Below are 20,164 nucleotides of genomic sequence, written 5' to 3' on the forward strand. Positions count from 1 at the left end.
GAGGCCCAGGAGAGCATAGAGAACCTGCAGGACTTAGCTCGCAGCTTGGGGATGGGGTGGGGCGAGGTGAGGAACCATGAGGGACAAGGGTCATAATTTATAGACCCAGGAGGATGGGAGGGTGTAGCCAATAGAAAGAAAGGGGTAACTGTCGTAGTAGAGGGGTGCTCAGGAGGCGTAACAGACTCCAGGAGCCAGAGAGATGGAGAGGAGGACATATACAGGGTAGGGGAGGAGACGCTACTGGTTAGAGCAGGTAGAGGGAGGAAGCAGCTGAAAGAGAGGGATGCCAGAATTTAGAGATTCAGAAACTAGGAGAAGAGAAGCTTGAGCCCCAGGGCTGGTGAGATTTAGGGTAGGGGGCGGGGCAAGTACTGGGAGGAGCCACTGGTAAGAAGTGAGACTTCTCCCAGGTTTCTTTGGGACCTGACATCTGCTATTCTCATTTCTCTCCCATTAGCCTTCCAATGTGCAGAAACTGTTGACAGCATATTGGGAGTTGAAGACACTCACATGCCAGGTTCTCCCTCCCCTCTGAGGACTCCAGCATGTGTCAAGTTAACATGGAACTAGCCAGTGCACTGGCCTGTGAATCCTCCACTTCTCTGCCCTCCCTGACCATGAAATCTCTGCTTCATCCTACCCACAGCTCCTGCTTTTAAAAACTTGATGCATTAAAGGTCACAGCTGCATGTTTATTGAAACTATATATTAGGTTGTAAAACCCTCCAAATTTGTGTTTATGGATCAAAATTAAAAGTTTTGTAGGCTATTCTAGATTTTTTGCATTTCTCCATCATTTTTTAAAAAAAAAATCAGCTTGCCAATTTCTGCAGAATTCCCTTTAGGCTTTTTTCCTTTCCATTTCCTTCCTTCCTAGTTTCTCTTCCTTCCTTTCTTCTTTGATTCAGAGTTTCACTCTGTAGCCCAGGGTAGCCTTGAACTTGTGCTCTTCTTTCTGCTTCGGCCTCCTGAGTTCTGAGAGCACAAGTAACATCCACTGGCCACACCCAACTCCCTCTGATATTTTCATTGTAAATACTTTTAGTCTGTAGATTAATTTGGAAATAATTGACATTTTAAGAAGAATGAATCTTTCCACAAACATGGCATAATCTCTCCACTTATTCAGCAATCCACACTGAGTAGAAATCATACGTGGAATTTGGAATTCAGATATTTTCTGGTGGAAGGGACAGGAAATACTGTAAGGTGCTTTCATTGTACAGAACGGTTTCCAATCATGAGTGGAAATAACAAAAAATACTGTCTTGTGACCCATGCTGCTAAGTTGTCATGTTCGGTGGCTTGGGATATCAAATGCATTTCAGCTTCTGCCAGTTTCAACTTGTAGTGGGTTATCAGTGTGTAACTTCTGCTGTGACCAGACCTGTGTACTCAGACTGATCTGTATATACTTCACAGAGCTGTGCTCTCCCCTAGAGACCCTGGACCACAGAATCCAAGCCAAGCCCTCGGAGGCAGCTGACTATTCTTGCCAAGTGACACCCAGCCCTCTGCCCGTCAGCTCACCTCAAATGTCCCAATCCTAGCATGTTTTAGAGACAGGAGACTTAGCTCTGCTGCTTATCGGCCGTGTGACTGGAGACAATCCATGTCTCCGCTCTGTGCTTCAGTTTTCATCCCTAAAATGAGAATAACTGTAGTTAACTTTTGGGGGCAATTATGAGGGTAGAAAGGGGAAACACCTAGAAAGAGGACAGCCTGTGTCAGTGAGTATGACTGTGGCTGTTTATTTGCAGAGCGGCTCACTCTTGAGTGGGGCATTCACACTAATCCTTCCTGCCCTGTTAAGGAAGGATTCCACACTTTTCCTCTCTACCAACCTCCTCCAGACTGGTGCTCCAGGGCTCTGTTCCGAAGCTCTGCTGCCCAGTCTCCTCCTCTGCAGCCCAGCCCTTCTTTATCCACTTAGGCTCCAGAGCCTCAGGCTGTTGAGGGAGCCCGACTCCCATAGGCAGCTGCTGCTGGGGACCTCTGGCTGTGCTCAGGCAGAGCTATCCAAGTAAACATGTGCCTTCAAATGCACGCACCTGGGGTCCTCGCAGACCCCCACTTCCTGGTGTGTTAACATCCCGATCCATTTGCTGAGGTCACAAGGCTAGCCCCAGTGGCCCACGCAACCCCACGGGCTGGAGAGGCCACTCCAGCCAGACACTTCTTGAGGTTGTGCTGTACCCAGATCAGCATCTAATCACGTTTCCATCACAACAGTGAGAAACGTGTGACTGGCCCTTAGCAACAGTCTCTCCAGAAAGCTTGCCCTATAGAGAGCTTATTAAGTTAGCTGAGCACACGTGAGGCACAAGCTAAAAACAGCCGCGTGCTGCCTGGGACCTCATGCGGCACAGAGCGGAGCTGGGAAGGACAGGGATAGGGCTTTGCTGGCAAATGGGGACGGGGAAATGAGGAGGTCCTACTGGGCGGGGAGGCCCAGGTTCCTGGGATCACTCAGGGCTAAAGATTCCGGTCTCAGGGGGCTAAAGACCCCCCAACCCAACTCACACTGTCAACCAGCTGCTCTCAGGTCCCCATACTAGGGAGTCCTCCATGACCCCCACAGCTCCTTTGTGTCATTTAGGACCCAAGAAAGAAATCTCCCTGGAACTGCCTGTTGAAGAGAGTTTGCCAGAGGAAGAATTAAAACTTAACACTCACGCTCCCCCCGCCCCCCCACCCCCCCCCCCCCAGCAAGCTCAGGTCCTACCATGTTGCAAACATATTCTTGTCAGATGAGGTTAGCCAGACTGGTAATCCCTGTGCTCAAATGTCTGAGGCAGGATTATTGTGAGTTCGGGGCTAACCTGAGCTACAAAGTGAAACCTTGTCTCAAAAGGGATGGGAAGCTCAGTTGACAGAGTGCTTGCCTAGCATGCACGGAGCCCTGGCTTCAATGCCTAGCACTGCATAAACTAGACAGGGTAGAGAACACCTGGAATCCTGAGCTCAGGAACTCAAAGCAGAAGAATCAGAAGTCAAGGTCAATTCTTGGCTACGTAGTTAGTTGAACGTCAGCCCCGTATACATGAGACCCTAACAGAAAAATAAAGGTTCTGGGGATTGAAAAAAATGGCTTCATGGTTAAGAGCGCCTGCTGCTCTGGCAGGGGATGCAGGAACGTGTCAGCTCACAGCCATCTGCAACTCCAGGCACTCTGACACCCTCTTCTGGTCTCCACTGGCACTGCACATTTGTGCCACAGGTAAGGCATGCGCACATACATAAATTAAATAAAAAGTTTGACTATCTTTGAATGTTCTGTGTAGTGCATTGAACAAACCCTCTCCGTGCCCTCTCTCCTGGAGAAATATAATGGAAGCGTTTGCTCCTCAGACAGGGGGCCTGATGGTGGTTCTGAAGATGGCCAGACTTGAGAGTTTAGCAGCCCTCTCTCTTCCTGCTGCACACACTTGTGCCCACTGCAGCTGGTGAGGACCTACACATTTCATCTGGTGGCAAAGACTTCAGATGCTCTAATGGAAACAGGCAACGCTATTAAGGCTGGTCTTGTGTGCTGTGTATTTGGTGCTGAGTTCTGGGGCCCAAGATCAGGTTGCAGTCGTGACATGGGCATTGTATTGACCAATGCGCTATAAAGAACACTCCCCAATAATCTCTGATTGGGTAATAAAAGGATAGAAGCTATGACTGGGCAGGGGAGAGAGGAAGTCGGGACTTGAGATGGAGTAGGCGATCTCAGGTAGGGACCAAGTGGAGGAGAGAGGAGAGAGAAGGGGGTCTCCATTAGCAGGATAGACCATGAGCATGTGGCCAAAAGAGAAGTCGCTTTGAGGACATACATGGAACAGAACCAGATTCAAAGAGTGAGCAATGGGGCATTTATCTGATTATTGATAACCTAGCAGAGTTAGAATAGCCCAGAATCTGCCCAGCACAGTGCCAACAGCTTGTAAACAAAATGCCAGGTTTCTGTGTCTCTGATTTGGGAGCTAGATGGGATAAAGTGTAGCAGAAACTCCCCATAAAATTATTTCACTACAAATAATGGACTTCTGGACTCGGAGGGGAGGAAGGAGGAATGACCCAGACAGGAAACTGGAGCTGGCTGCACAGACGACTCGGCCTTTATCCTGGACTAGGGCTTGTGAATCCCAGCACCTGCCGGTTTGTCTTTTTCAGCGCCTAGCTGGCTCTATCAAGCTCTAGAGAAGTGGCCAAAAAGAAGGCATTCTAAAAACTGGATTGTGGCCTGCTCCTGGGTGCCCTTGAGCAGCCTCAAATGGCTCTGCTTTTTCTGTCACTGGGAAACCAACTGGATGGTGCCTAAGGGACTCTGGCTTCAGAGACAGACATCAGGAACCCTGTGACCTTTCCTGGCCTCCTGCTTCCTTATGAAGTCCTGATGAAGTCTTGGGGGCCAGGATGCAAAAACAGGCAAACAGACTATGGCAACTTGCTGGGCCTACAATGACTTAGCATTGCAAGACAACCGTGGCCTTTAAGCTCAACTCAGGAGAAGTGAATAATAATCCTTTTCCCTGGAGAGTAAGGCAAGCTTTCTGCATTACATGGCAGCTGACTTAGAAGATGAAGCACAGAGGATTTGTGGCCAACTTCTGTTTCTAAAGAGGCAGGCTGAGAACAGGGAGGTCACTGTGTTTGACCTGAAGTCCTAGCAGGCCATTGGGACAAGAGGAGGTGAGTCGGGAAATTCTAGGGGTGTGGACATTGAGGAATGTCTAGAATTCAGATCTAGACCCCCAGATGAAATGTCCAGGTCTTCACCAGCTCTGGCAGGTGCAAGTGTGTGCAGCAGAATAAAGAGAGGGCTGCTGAGTCTGGTCAACTTCAAAACCACCATGAGGCCTTCATGTCAAGGCGCAAACGCTCAATCAGATTTCACTAGCAGAGCGGGAAGCTCTCTCTCATGCCTGCTCCTGAGAGCCTACATTCCAAGACTAGTGAAGATGGAGATAGCTCTGCTAATCAGAGACAGCACTATCGTTAGGAACAGAGGGGTCTGTGAGTCCCCAGAAATGAGGAGAAAATGTTCTTCTAGGCTGTGACGCACTGTGTTTGGACCACTAAAGAAATCGGTGTCCATATTACAGATTGAGCCAGTCTCCACAGTTCACAGCCGCTCGGCGGCTAGTGTGACCTGCCTCGCTCCCATCTTCCCCACTGAAAATTATTCTTTCATGGGCTTATTTGAGACACGTTTATTGAACAGTCTCCGTGTGCTGGGCAATGGACCAGGCATAAAAGAAGACATGGATGATGCCCTTGAGAAATTCAGGCTCTGATTTAAAAAAAAAAAAAATGTTCTAAAGGCATTAGTTATGCCAGACAGGACAACATACAGTGGTGAACTACCTTGTCTACAGTGACTTTGTGTTGCAGGACTATCTTGGCCAACTTCACCAGAAGCTATCCTTAACCCTAAACTCTGGCAAGGTGAATTCAGACCCTTTTCCCTGGAGGACACAAAAGGTGAGCTTCTTCCTAGAAGATCTGAAAAGAAACAGATGAGATGTGTTTTCCCCGGGGAAGAAACGCAGATGGTGTATTAATGAATTCTTTACCAAGCACATACTCAGCTGTTGCTGCCAAACATACATCTGTTTTGAAAGGCAGCCCAATGCAAGTGGTCCTTTCACAGGCAGCCAAAGGCAAATCGGGATAAGTCCTAAGCCAGACACTTAGTACATTAACATTTTCACCTGCCCTAAAGTGAGAGCCCCAACTGTGTAGGCCATACAAGCATCAGACATCACTTGGTGACTTCATTTTGCATACAAGCCACTCAGAAGCCAAGTTCTGCTCCCACGTGTGGAGCTACCTGAGCCCATGTTGGTCGCTTTTCAATGTCCCAATGACCCAGGTCACTCTCTGGTCCCAGGGTGTCAGGAGCCATAATGGGACAAGCTAATAATTAGCAGGTGATCATCCTGAAATGCTTGCCTTGGAATATTATATAATCTGCGACAAGTGAGCCCTTATTCAGCAAGGCTGTGAGGGACTTATTTTAGGAAAGATTTTTGCCATTAATATGCTTTTCCTTTTTTTATTATTATTAAACATATGTAACTATCACTAAGCAATAGCACTCCCCTTTGTAGCAGATCTCTGCGGATCCACGAAGATGTACTGTCTTGTAGTGATGCTATATAGACAAATAGATGACTTCTTAAGTCTTAATGATGATCCTATAAGAATTCCTAAAATTATATCAATGATTATTAAGCTCTTTTTATAACAGGACTGCTATTAGGTCCCTTTCTGATAGTCAAAACTGCAGTGAGAACTCTGCCAGTCTCCCAAGTGTCATCAGTTAATTGCTCTTAGATAGTAACCAGACTTTCTCCTACTCAGAGCACATTCCAAGAGATTGTAAAACAATTAACCAAAGGTCACTAATAGGGAACTCACAATTTATTATAGGTGCTAGCACAGAAGATAAACTATTGCTTGGGTTTATCTATACAAAACTTCACTACTTTCTTAGTTATGGTTTTAAACCTTCAGTGAACCTGTGGCACTAGACAGGTGATGGATGTTTAGTCAGATAATTACTCCTAATGGATATGCATGTAAACATTCTCTGTTGTAAACTTCTATTTCAATTTATGATTTGATTTTTGGTGTGAACTTGTGATGAACTTTGTAACATGTGATCATGTATTCTGAAAGATGCGTAAGTACTGAAGACAAAGACAAAGAGAGTAGTAGTTGTTGTTGTCTTTTGTCCCTTCCTTCCTTTTCCCCTGCCTAGAATTCTTTCCCTTAGAACTTTTCCCTTTTTAGAATTTTTTCCTTTTCCCCACTCAGGACCTTTCCACTTTTCCCCTTAGATAGCTTTCACAGGAAACTTTTTACACTTAATAATAAACTCTGTAATAACTTCTCTAAGTGTTTTTTCTTCCTGCGACCTCTGGCTAGCAGGCACAAGTTAGGGCAGTCCCTGCTGAGCGAGTACTTAATTCTTTGCTGTTTGGGGGCTGAGGTACTAAGTGCCAGAAACTGCAGTTTCTGGCCACAGGATCACAGAAGGCAGGTCAGCTACAGTAGCATAGTAATGTAGATAAGTAAACTTTTATTACAAAGCAACCCTAAATATGCCTAAATATCTCATATCTCGTAAGACCAAGTCTTACCCCCCCAACCGATGCTCTTCCCCCTCCACTGCCTCAAGAAGAACCAACAAGAAGAAGACACCTCCCCCACCAAGCTGTGGCAGGCCCCCAGCACCAGGGGATAAGAGATCATATCTAGTTACATATATTCCAGACCACAGAATAGCCATGCATGCCAGCAACTCTGTCCCTTAACTCTCCTGTCCAGATGTCCTAATTCTCCAAATAAGCACAGATTGCCTCAGTTCCATGTACAAGCGAGGATAAGAGAGCCAAAAAGAAGGCCAGAAGCTCCCAGCCTGGCATCCAAACTCGTGATGCCCACTGCAGGGCAAAGGAACTTCATAAGGTGTCCTCTGTGAGGCTTAAAACAAATGAAACACCTCCTAAAACTAAAGATGAAGCCGGGCGGTGGTGGCGCACGCCTTTAATCCCAGCACTTGGGAGGCAGAGGCAGGTGGATTTCTGAGTTCGAGGCCAGCCTGGTCTACAGAGTGAGTTCCAGGACAGGCAGGGCTACACAGAGAAACCCTGCCTCAAAAACAAACAAACAAACCAAAACCTAAAGGTCCAATTAAACTAGAAATTCTTCCTTCTGATAATTTGGTCTGAGAACTGCAGCTTCAGCATCTATAGAAATTGGTTCTCAGACCTGCACAGACCAGTGGAATCAGGGGTCCTCTTGGGTCAGAGCCTCCAGGTAAAACCCACACCCTCCGAAGGATTGTCGGGCAGCACTCAACAGTTAAAACAAATGGAAAAAGCAAGTGAACCTAAAGCAAGAAGCAGAAGAAACAGTTCAGTTTGACTTCCTGTCTCCTAAGTGTGTTTGCCAGAGGCCATTGCCTTAGGCATTTATTTAGACCACATTTGAGAATGTGAGATAAGAGTTACATTTATTTGCCAGGGTTGCCATCATAAATGCTGCAGTATTGGTGCTGAGACAACAAGAATCTCTCTTCAGGCAGCTGGGAAGCCGCAAATCCAAGATAAGGCGTCAGCAAGACACCCTCCCCAGACTCTGTGACTTTCAGATGGCCATATATAATTATATATATATATATATATAATATTGTAATTGTATACTATATAATAATTATATATTATAATGAAATATATTATGTAATGTGTAATTTATAGTAAAATGTTTATAATACATAATAATTATATATACTATACATATATACATATATATATATACATATATATATAAATACACACACACAGGCACTAGTTTTCCTTTTTTACAACACTAATTAGATTGTCTAAAATAAACTCTATAAATTAAATATAAAACAGCTTTGTTTCAACTTCATCATCTCTCTAAAGATGCTATCTCTAAAATATTCTCAGTACTTGAAGATAGCTTCAGAACATGAATTTTGGGGACCATGGCAAGAATTTTGTCACGTGAACCTCTTTGTCATGGTTCTATAAGCCCTGTTCTGGGCACGTGGCTCCAAGGGAGACTGATTCACCGTCTTCCCTCATCACCACACGTGCTCGCTCTCCAGGAGGCAGATGCTTCTGTAGGCCCAATGCACTCTGGGAAGAACAGCCACTGGCAGAGCAGGAAGTGAAGGAGAGAAAAGAAGAAAGGTAGGAGAATAAAGAGAAGAGAGAAAGAAAGATGAAGCTGAGGGTAACACTGGGAACTCAGCAGGAACAGAGGCAGCTGAGGGAGGCTACCCGGAAAGCCAAATGGGGTGTGGGTCTGAACCAAACAGAACTCTTCCCTTGAAAGCTTCTTGGCTCAACTGCTTCCATTCTTGGCATCTTTGTTCATTCATTCATTCATTCATTCATTCATTTGTTCATTTATTTCACAAACTGAGTATCAATCCTCAGGTCCTACCGCAGGAATTATTTCCTTGTGAGTAAACTGGAAATAGTAAACCCAATACACAAGCTGTTAGGAAAGCTCTAGAGGAGCCCCCAGAATACAGCCTGACAGATAGACAGAGACGGGGGGGGGGGGGAGCTGGCCTCACTGGAAACATGGGAACAGATCGCAGATAGACAGAGATGATGGGGGAGGGGGGAGGTGGCCTCACTGGAAACACGGGAACATGGTCTGTGCTTGTTCACAGAATTCTGTCTCTAGCTCCACAAAATAAGGCTGCTACCTAGTTCATATCTGAGGGAGAATTCAAGGAGGGTGAGGGAGCCTGGGAGAGAGAAGAGAGAGAGGCAAGAATGTCACACTGAATAGTCAGCCCATGACTGCTGTCACTGGAGTGGCCCAGTTTCTGTGGAGGCCCCAGAACATGGTGTCCTCCTCATCAGATTTGACCCACATCATTCTTGTCTATCTCATCTGGGCTGCAGGAGACAAGAGACTTGAGGTCAGCTGGGGAGCTGCCTGAGAAGCACCTTCTCCACACACTGCACCTCCATCCTCTTTGTACTCTCTGTTTCTCATGCCAGGGCCTCCTCATTGCCCATAGGCTGCTCTCTCACGCCCTCTCTGGACCATTACAAGGTTCATCTCCTTCCTTGTTATTCCCAGGGGTCCCAGTCTGTGGACTTAGCTCATGAATGGCTCCTCAGTGAGGTGCGACTCTCTCCTGAGGGTACTTCTCCAGCCTGTGCATTAAGCCAAAAGCAGCAACTACAGAAAGTTGGTGCTGGCTGGAATCTTTACAGAACAGCCAGCATGGCCACTCACCTCCAACAGAAAATCTGGAGTGTCACAAAAACTAAAAAAAAAAAAAAAATAACAAACAAACAAGAATGAGTAGAGTGCATATTCAGAGTGTCTCCCTGTGACTGTCTGAACTCCAGTCTCCCGAGGAGCCAAGGCTGTTTGGGCTGACCTACATTTTTGACTTGGTGGAGACCAGCACAGAAATTCTCCCTTCTGTCTCAGTGACTTCTCAGAGCCTTCAGACTTTGCCAGGCAGATGCCATTATCACCTCTAATTAGAAAAGAACTAATTTCCTGACACATGGAACATTCCCAAGATGCCACCCACATGGCTGGGACCTTTAGAGCAAAATGCTGGAAGTTCACACACAAGACACTAGACCAGCCCCTACCCTGCCAGCATCTCTTTCCACACCCTTCCTTTGGACGATAAATGAAACAAAACATGAGTTGTTTCTTGGGGCTGCAGGAACTGGGTCACTTCAGTGACAGGAGTCACTGACCCTTCAGTGTGACACATTAGCCTCTCTTCTCTCTCCTACCTCCCCCCCCCCCGCATCAAACAGTGTTTGCTAGGGAAAGTTCTTCACAGTGCTGCTAATATGCTTCTCATAGGCTGTGTAGACATTAAGAACTTAGTTTTTAGATCTTTGTTTTGTTGTTGCTGCTGATGCTGTGGTTCTGGGGCTTGAAACAAGGGCCTTGACAGTGTCGTGCAAGCCAGGCAATGAAAACTCTTCCTTCTGACATCTTGTGTTAACTTTCACACACTCCACCACCACAACAACAACAACTTCTTCTTCTTCTTCTTCTTCTTCTTCTTCTTCTTCTTCTTCTTCTTCTTCTTCTTCTTCTTCTTCTTCTTCTTCTTCTTCTTCTTCTTCTTCTTCCCCCCCTCCTCTTCCTCCTCCTTCTCTCCATTCTCCTCTTCCCCCTCCTTCTCTTCTTCCCCCTCCTCCTCCTCCTCTTCCTCCTCCTCCTCCTCCCCTCCTCCTCTTGTAGGCCTTTGAAGAACATTTAAGATCTGAACCTTCAGCAATGCTTCCTCTTGAGAAGTGACAGAGGACTTTGGAATCCCAGGTTAGAGAGGAATTGAGTAAGAGGAGTGTTTAATTTGGGTGTCAAGGGACATTTTATGTGGTCTGTAATTTACTTTAATACATACTTCCATCATCACTAGGTGTCCTGAGGACTGGCCTCAGAAGATCTCTCATTACTCTTAGACATTCTTATCTAGCGAGTGTGCAAAGCTGGGAACTGTGTGGCATTGTGAACATGTTCTGGAAGTGTGGGAGTGAGGAGAATCTGTTAGTGAGAGAGAATCGAGGTTTGGAATCCACAAAGCCAGACGCAAGTCTACAAGAAATGCGCTGAGTTCTTATAGTCCATATCTAAAAAGAAACTTGGTAGTAAGTTCAAGCAGAGTCATAGAACTAAAAGAAAATGGCATTTTAGTCCAGCCAGGTTCAAGGGTAAGTTAATTTTGCTTCTCCCTTTCTCCATAAAAATCATGGCAAGGCCGCTGCTACATGAAGAGGAAGATGAAGAACGGAAGCAGAAAAGAAAGGGAAATAAAGAATTGACGGAACTGGTGATGTGACAGTTCTGGTTAGCTGCGCATTTCTTGGTAACCCTGGATGAGGGCCCTGAAGCTAATAAGCTTCAGGATTCACACAATTTATATCCAAGCTTAGCAGGAAGTGACTAGAGTGGCCATTGAAACCCATCAGAAAGAAGTCAACCACCTAATGACAGCTGTGATTGCTACCTTCTCAATGACAGCTTTCTCGTGAGAAGGGCAGGTCAGCACAGTCAGGTCTTAGGCTGATAAATAACACAACGCCATGGCCAAAGATAGCACTGTCACACCGTGCTCACTAATTCATACAATTTGGTAGCTGGGACCTGAAAAGAGGGTACCACTTAGCATCAGGTGAATTTTATCTTTGGTTCTGGCATGGTCTCCACCCACGGAAATGATGTACACCCATGGAAACAAAGAATTTGTTCCTCTCCAAGGACTTAAGGGAGCACAAAGACTTGGTCTGCCCTCAGTTTCTGGAACCATCTTTGGAAGGAATCGTCCTGTGCCGTGAGGGATGTGACTGTTTTCCATCTCCTGAGTTTACTACTCCAAAAGGACATTTCCCCCTGCCTTTCATTCTCTTCCTTATGTTCCAAGTTATTTTATAGGTATAGAATTGAAACTCTACAAAAAAAATATCAAATTAATAGCAATGCATTTCAGGGAGTTGGGAAGGTGGCTGGAAGCATGCACAGATAACGAAGAAGTGGGGTTTTGGCGGTTCTCTTGGCCCTGTTCTGTGGTAACAGGACCAAGGACAGTAAATGAGAGGCAAAAGACTCATGTGACAAATCCCAGGGTGCAGATCTGAGTTTATTGCCCAACCCATAAGCTTATATACAGTCTTTGAGCCAGCCCTAAGCCCCTAAATCCTTGGCCAATTGTGTCTTGTCACACCGTCACTGTGCTCCAATGAAAGCTCTGCTTGATAACTAACTCAGAACGAGCGGGGAGGGTATCTCACCGGTGAGGACTTCCATGAAGACCAGATGCAGCCACCTCCTTGGCCTTGGTTTCTTTTTGCTGTCTCACTGGTGTTCCGGGCGCGGTAAGTTTGACTTCCACATCCTCCCACCTCTGTCCGTTGCGGTTCTGGAGCCAAAGTTGCCTCAAGAATCCTCAACCTGACAAACAACTCCTTCATCCTTTTAAATTTTTTATTTTACTATTGTGTATGTTTACATGTTCATGTGTGAGTGCTTATGTGTGTGGGTACACATACACATATATTCCGGTGCACACGTGTGTGTGTGTGTGTGTGTGTGTGTGTGTGTGTGTGTGTGTGTGTGGAGGTCAGAAGCCAGCCTTGGGTGTCGGTCTTCATACACTCTCACCTTTTTTTGTTTCTTTGTTTTAAAACAGTGTCTCGAGGCCTGGACCTTGCCTAGTAGTAAGAATGACTATTCCCCAAACCCTAGAAACAACCCTGACTCTGCTCCCTAATACTGAGTACCAGTGTGGATCACATTGGTTCTGGGAACTGAACTCAAGAATTTTACCAACTAAACTATCTTTCAGGGCTGTGTGCATACATGTTCATGTGTATATGTGAACATGTCTGTCAGTGTATACACATGCATGCACACATGAAGGCCAAAACTAGATATCAGATGTTACTCCTTGATTGTTTCCGATGCTCCCTCACTGAGTCTGGAGCTGATTCAGCTAGGCCGGCTGGCCAGCGAGCCTTGTCTCTGCCCAGAGCTGGGCTTGTAGGTTTGAGCTGCCGTCCTCCTTGCACCGGTGCTGAAGACCTGAACTCAGGTCCTCCTGCCTGCTCAGCAGGCATTTTCCATCTCCCCAGCCTCCCCTTTCTATTTTGAAATGTCCACTAATTTCACTTTCAAGTAGGCTTTTAAAAACTGTTGTAAAAGAAAGCACACACACACACACAAACTTACACACACACATACATGCATATACACAAACACACACTATTAAAAAGTCCCCATCTTCTCTGTACAGGGCACTTGGGCCCAGTTTTAGCTGGTAGTGAATGGTAACCCAAATTATAGCTAACACCGGCATACCTGTGATTCCCACCTCCTAAATCACACGGGGCTTCTTAAAATATAAACCCCAGGGTCTCCCAACATCATCTGAGTCAGACTCTCAGGAGAGAGGCTCTAGAACTAGGTTTTTTAGTCAGATGCCAGGCACTTCTTTTTTTTCTAGAACCTCAGGGATCTAACCCTGTATCTGAGTGAGGCAAAAGAAAATGTCAAGTGTCCTGGACCAGGAGTGTCCATCCATGGCTGCATCCTAGGATTCCCTGTTCCTCAGCCCCCATCCTGGACCAGGAGTGTCCATCCATGGCTGCATCCTAGGATTCCCTGTTCCTCAGCCCCGGGCCTTCTTATTCTTTTCTCAGGAGACTCTTTTGTTGTTGTTGTTTGCTTGGTTGGGTTTTTTGGTCTTGTTTGTTTTTGTTTCTTTGAAACAAGGTCTCACTATGTCGCTCTGGCTGCTAGAACTATGTAGACCAGGCTGGCTTCCAACTCACTAGAGATTCACATGCCTCTGCCTCAAAGCACTGGGATTAAAGGCCTCTGTGACTTCAAGCAGCTCAGGAGATGTTCACACACACACACACACACACACACACACACACACACCTGCTGATGTGTTACTTCTTGGAGAATCTGTCAGGCGAGTGCAGGAGAGACATTGGAATCCACACGGTGGCTGCACAGCCAGCCTGCTGGATACCAGAGATCTAACAACACGGTGTGTCCCTGAACTCCAAGCTCTGAGGAATCCACCTTTGAGCTTTCTGTGGCCAAGACTCATTCAGGGCTTGACGACTGTTCAGCAGCTAAGTGACATCTCTGGCACCTTGTAGAGCACTATTGTCTGCCTTCTAGAAGCTCAGCTCTTTGTCTTTTTATTAAGCCTATGTCTTAGGGCAAGTCGTTTCCCTATGTGCAGCATAGGGAAACAAAGCTATAAAAGCGTTCGCATTTGAAGATGAATAACTCCCTTTATCTTACCTGCAGGGCATGGGAAAGAGAGGCTCTGGACACCTTAGTAACACTGCAGCTGCTGGGGCTGAGGCTGGGACAGAACTCCTATTAGGTCTCAGACACTTGGGACCTAACAGTTAAATAGGCTGAGGTGCCTATTTAACATATGGAAGCAGACTCCGGTCAGCTCTTCCACATCCCCCAGTACCTGTGGCTCCTCCCAGACCTCCCAGCATCCCTCAGTACCTGTGGCTCCTCCCAGACCTCCCAGCATCCTTCAGTACCTGTGGTTCCTCCCAGTACTTCTCACCTTACTCCCTCTCCCTCCCAGGGGCTAGGTTTCAGGATTCCTATATAATTCAGCCATTTTGGCTACACCTGTCTCTTGGCCTCTTGGCCTCTTGGCCTCTTGGCCTCTTGGCCTCTTGGCCTCTTGGCCTCTTGGCCTCTTGGCCTGAGCCACTGTGGTTGGCCCTCTCCCTCCCGCTGTCTCCTCTCATAGTCTGGTTTAGTGGGTCAGCCACGTTCAGCCTAGACTTTTCCCTCTGTCTGCCCTTACATCTACACTAAAAATCGTCCCCATACTTTAGTCACGCCCTCCTCCTCTTGTCTCTCTTTTTCACTCAGCTATTCACGTGCTTGCCTGACGTGCCTAGGATCGTGGAGTTTCATACCCAGCACCTCGGAAACACTAATTCCAAAGGTCTTGAGGGGCACACTGGAAATCTGCATTTCAAGAATTCTCCATTAACCGCTGAAGGTGGTTCAAGGTGACTTCACTTGAATAATCATGACACTGACATTAACTCTGCTCTTGTAGATCTCACCGTGAGTCTGGCGTTCACAATAATGCTTGGAATGGTACTTAACACATCGTAGACACGTTGGGATCCCGTCCTGGGCTGTTTTTATGAATGTAGCACGAGGCAGACTGATGTGCAGTCCCAGCACCTCCCCTCCCCCACACCCACTCCTGCCCGGGTCGCTCAGAACAACTCGGGGTTGAGGTGCGAGAGGGGGTGTAGGGGGAGATGTGAGGTAAGGGCCTTGACCAAACCTGGGCTGTAGCTTCCTGAACCTCTGCCAGAGCTTCTGACATCTGTCAAGGGACCACCATGACTACATAGCTCTAGCACTTTACCACAGGATGGCTCTGGGAGAGGTAGCCTCAGAAGCTGGGTACGACGCTCATCCTAAAATCTCATCTCGATAGCATAGATCCCTTCAAAAGATTGAAAACTAAGTGCCAGTTGTCCCCTCCCAAACACTGATAGAAGAGAGGGGCTCTGGTTCCCACATCCAGTGGGCGCGGGGGAGGCGGTTAGGCAGCAAGCCGCTGTCCACCAGCCTACCCACCCGCTCTTCTCATATTCCCTGTACCATTTAATTACCACAGCAGACTTGGGCTGTCGCCATAAGGTCAGGCGTGGAAAATTTAAATCTCAAAGAGGATACACGGACCATAAGGTTGTGGAGATAGAAACCAGCAGCCAGATCCAGCCTCAAGCCACCGTCTTGCTAAGAATCATGGATGTACCTTACAAGCTGCCTTCCCACCTCAGCTATTCACCTTACTCTTGTTCCCCACCCCCATTAACAGACTCTGCCAGATGGTGCCACACCCAGAGTATGACGCCATGTGCTACGCCTGTCATTTGACTGGCACTTCTATCCACGGCTCTCATTCTTTGACCTTTGGACTCAAAACTCATTAAATGACACTGGCAACTTGCATCCCTCTGTCCCCAGCTTGCAGACAGTGAACCCTGGGTTCTTTTCATCTCTATGAGCATGTGATCCAGTTGCTTATCCTGTTTGTACTAGAACAGCAGCTTGAAGCGGGGGCTTGGGAATAGATGAAACCAATCCTATAAAAAACTTCCAATGTGGGGCTGGGAGATGGCGCAGTGGTTAGGAGCACTGACTGCTCTTCCAGAGGTCCTGAGTTCAATTCTCAGCAACCACACGGTGGCTCACAACCATCTGTAATGGGATCCGATACTTTCTTCTGGTGTGTCTGAAGACAGTGACGGTGTACTCATATACATACAATAAATAAATAAATATTAAAAAAGAAAATAAAAGGCTTCCAATGGAGCCTGGCACACAGGAAGCCCATATAGGGCTACCACTCAGTGTTGTTGCTGGCCTTTTTAGTTCTGGTCTACTTTCTGCAGCTTGATGTGTTTTCCCTCCTTCCTGCACCTGCCTGGGCCATCCTTTCAGCCACTCACCCTTCTAACTGCCTTCTCATCCCCAATCAATGGTCTATCCTAGGCATGTTGCCCTCAGGTGTGCCTGAACTGGTTTCATCTCCTACTCTGAGACTCTCTGTGCTTTAACATTAAAATCAGGTGTGAGAGAAGCATTTCAAACATTTTAAAAATTAAATGTGAAGAAACATGCCAAGAAGCCCAACCGATCTATTCTGTTCTTCTGTGCTTTCAGCCCTTTCCCCTCAGAGATGGAGGCATGTCCTTCCAGAAGAGGACACTTAACCAAGTGACCCCTGTAGTGGGGACTGGTTGGTAGACAGAGAGGGCTGGGAAACTATCCTCACATCAGTCTGGCTTGTGACTGGGTATCTCACCCAGAGGCAGGAGCAATGCTGTGCCGGGGACAGCACTGTGTAAAGCAAGTCAACAGTGCCATCTGTTGATCATGCAGAATGCCTGGGCTCCCAAGCAAAATTCCATTAGACACTTGGCTGTTTTACTAGTCATTTACTGGTTGGTGCTGAAAACTCAGAAAAGCCAGTGTCGTCTGGGATATTGCAAAGTGTGCCAGGTCTACACAACCAGTCAGCCGAGTCGATATCACTTTTAACTGCCAGTTTCTCAGTGATTCTTAGATAGCCAGATGATTTTATGCAGCCTGAGTGTCCCTTTTGCAGTACTTGGGGCTGGGACTAGCTGGATGGCCGTGTGGTGGTCATAAGTGAACACTGCTCTTGCAGAGGACCCAAATTCAGTTCCCAGAACTCAGACCAGGCAGCTCACAACCACCTGAAACTTCAGCTCCGGGAGAATTCGATGCCTCTGTCTTCCATGCCTACAGACTGCACATCGTTTAAAATAAAATCTAATCTTTAAAGAACTAACCAAGACTAAAAGCGTTGCAGATTTTAACTTTTCAGACTCGTCCATATCTGCATAAATAATGAGATGTCTCTGAGGTAGGATATAAATCTAGATACAAAATTCATTTATGTTTTATATGTTTTCCACAAAACCTGAGTAATTTTTTTTACGATTTTGTGCACAAAAACAAAATTTCATGGTCTAAGGTTTTCCACTTGTGTCATAGAGATACTCAAAAGGTTGGAGATTTGAAGTATTTGCTATTTTGGGCTTTCTGGTTGGGGCTTCAGCTCCTCATGGGCCTCCCCAGTATGAGTGTATATGATGGGCAGCCCATGTCCACAAGATGGACCCAGGCTTCCCAGGTTCTTTCACTCTGAGTAATGGTGAGACAGAATCTGAGATTATCATCCCAAAGGACCAAGTGTAACCTGTGAACAACCGTGAACTCTGAGTAACTCCTCAACATAGCTATGAACCATGCCAGAAGATCACAGCCTGGCAGCATGTTGCAGCCCGAGCTGCCCCACGTTTGGGCACCAAAATGTTGCAGACCACTCTATCAGTGTTGGACCCACACTGCCAAAAGCCTTGGGGGCTAAATTGTCAGAGCCCGCACTGCCCCAGGCTGTTCCGGTCCATGGGTCGGGGTTCAGCAAGAGAGAGAGTGAGGGTGGACTCGAGGAATGAAGACCAGACAGAGTGTGATTCAATCCCGTTTATTCTTCAGTCTCTCTTCTTCTCTTTTTCCAAGTCCCTAGTTCCTAGTACCAAGTCTCAGGTCCTAATTCCTAGTTCCTCTGTAATAAATCTCAAGTCCTAATCTCTGTTCCAAGTTGCTAGTCTCTTTCCAAGTTCTCTTCCAAGTGCCTGTCTTGAGTACAAGTGTCTAATCCAAGTGTCTAATACCTAGTTCTCTTTCCAAGTCTCGAGTCTCAAGTGCCTACTCCCAGGTACAAGTGTCTAATAATTTCTTCTGTCTGCCTCTCGCCTTTTATATGTCTCACTTCTAAGCCACGCCTTTAAGTCATGCCCTTATGTCTTATCTCTAAATCACACCTTTGAGTCACACCCTTAAGTCTGGCCCTAAATCACACCTTTAAGTCTCACACACCCAAGGGAAGATCCTGGGTATGTAAAACAAGATGTTATCAGAGTGTGCTCAGCTGGTGCAGGCTATTGTAAACAAGTCTCTTGTCAGGGTATATGGCTCAAGATGGCTGCAAGGATGATAGCCGCCTTCTGTCAGCTCCCCACAGCAGCAGCCAGATTGTCACACAGAAGCTGATCGAATACCATACTCTGCAAACAGACAGCAAAACTTTCTAGTAGAAGTGTCTATTTTTTTTATAATTTTTACTTTTTTTTTTTAATCACTTGAAATTTTTATCTTAGCCATTCTGACTGGTGTGAGGTGGTATCTCAGGGGCTTTTTTTTTTTTTTTAATTTATTTATTATAAGTAAGTACACTGTTGCTGTCTTCAGACACCCCATAAGAGGGCATCAGATCTCATTGCGGATGGTTGTGAGCCACCATGTGGTTGCTGGGATTTGAACTCATGACCTCCAGAAGAACAGTCAGTGTTCTTAACTACTGAGCCATCTCACCAGCCCAAGAGAGACCTTGCATTGGCCAGGAATCGAACCCAGGTCTCCCGCGTGGGAGGCGAGAATTTTACCACTGAACCACCAATGCCTCCTGTACGGGAGGAGTGTCTATTTTTGACACTGTCTTCTACAAGTGTGTTGGGCCTCAATTGTAGCTGTCCTGGGATGTATATGACTCATGGGCCATGGGATGGACACACTTGTAGTGAGAAACATTAGAAAAAGCAGCAGCCACCTGGCTGCTGGCTTTAAGTTCCGGAACTAATGAGGGCATTGGCTGGCCTCTTGAGTAGCTGAAACTGCAGGCAAGAGTCACATCCTATTCTGTGTTATATCATTTTTTGTACAAAGCATAGAATGTTCTTCATAGGGGCTGGGAAGATTATTCAGTGAGAAAGGGTGCTTGTGTGAAAGCAAGAAGAGCTGGGTTCAAATATGTGGCTTTCTTTGTGTGGCAGCAACCCAAGCACTGGGTGGGAGGGGGAGCGGAGGGGAGCAAGTCAGACAATTGGGAGACAGGAGGTTTCTGGCCTAACATCCAGCCAAAATGTAGCATTTCACATTCAGGGAGAGACCCTGTTGACAATGAAACAACAACAATAACAAATAAGGGAAGATGCCAGACATCTTCCTGTGAGCTCTGTATGCCCATACGTGGGCGTGCACCTTGTGTGAAAATGTTTCTTTAAAAATATTATTCACAAAATTTACTAGTTCAGTAATCTTTCAGTACTCTCCAAAAGAGATATACAGGCAGTGTCAGAGAGCCAGATCAACTATTTTATAGTCAGTTATCGGGAGAGTGAGGCAAGAAGTGAAGTCTGGGCTCTGGGGAGGAGAAAGGAAAAGCAGATTCTGATAAATGTCTGTGCTGCGAGGAGCTGGAAGGCAACAAACCGCCCAAGGAATCCACCAGCACTGCCAGGGATTGTACCACTGCCCGCAGTCTGGGGCAGCTGCCCCAAGACCCCATCACACCTCCAGAAAAAATGAGATGCCGAGAAGCCAGAGTCCAGGGATGCCGTGAAAAAGATGAGAAGCCAGGGGAAAAGATCATTCAGACCCAGGGAAGGTGCCACCCACGACAGACAGTGTACTTGGCTCAGACCTTTTACAGGCCATTGCCGGCTGACTGGGAGGCAGCTGGCTTCAGAAGGGATGAGAG

The 20,164-nt window shown here is 46.6% G+C and overlaps 1 non-coding gene across 1 annotated transcript; it reads right to left on the reverse strand.

The window, feature by feature from the left end:
* Window positions 1–19,016: 19,016 nt before the first annotated feature.
* Window positions 19,017–19,087, reverse strand: Trnag-ccc (transfer RNA glycine (anticodon CCC)). Its single transcript has one exon. It is a non-coding gene; the product is annotated as a tRNA-Gly (tRNA).
* Window positions 19,088–20,164: the final 1,077 nt, after the last annotated feature.

Source organism: Arvicanthis niloticus, chromosome 20 (assembly GCF_011762505.2).
Source record: "Arvicanthis niloticus isolate mArvNil1 chromosome 20, mArvNil1.pat.X, whole genome shotgun sequence".
In the NCBI taxonomy this organism is placed as follows: domain Eukaryota; kingdom Metazoa; phylum Chordata; class Mammalia; order Rodentia; family Muridae; genus Arvicanthis; species Arvicanthis niloticus.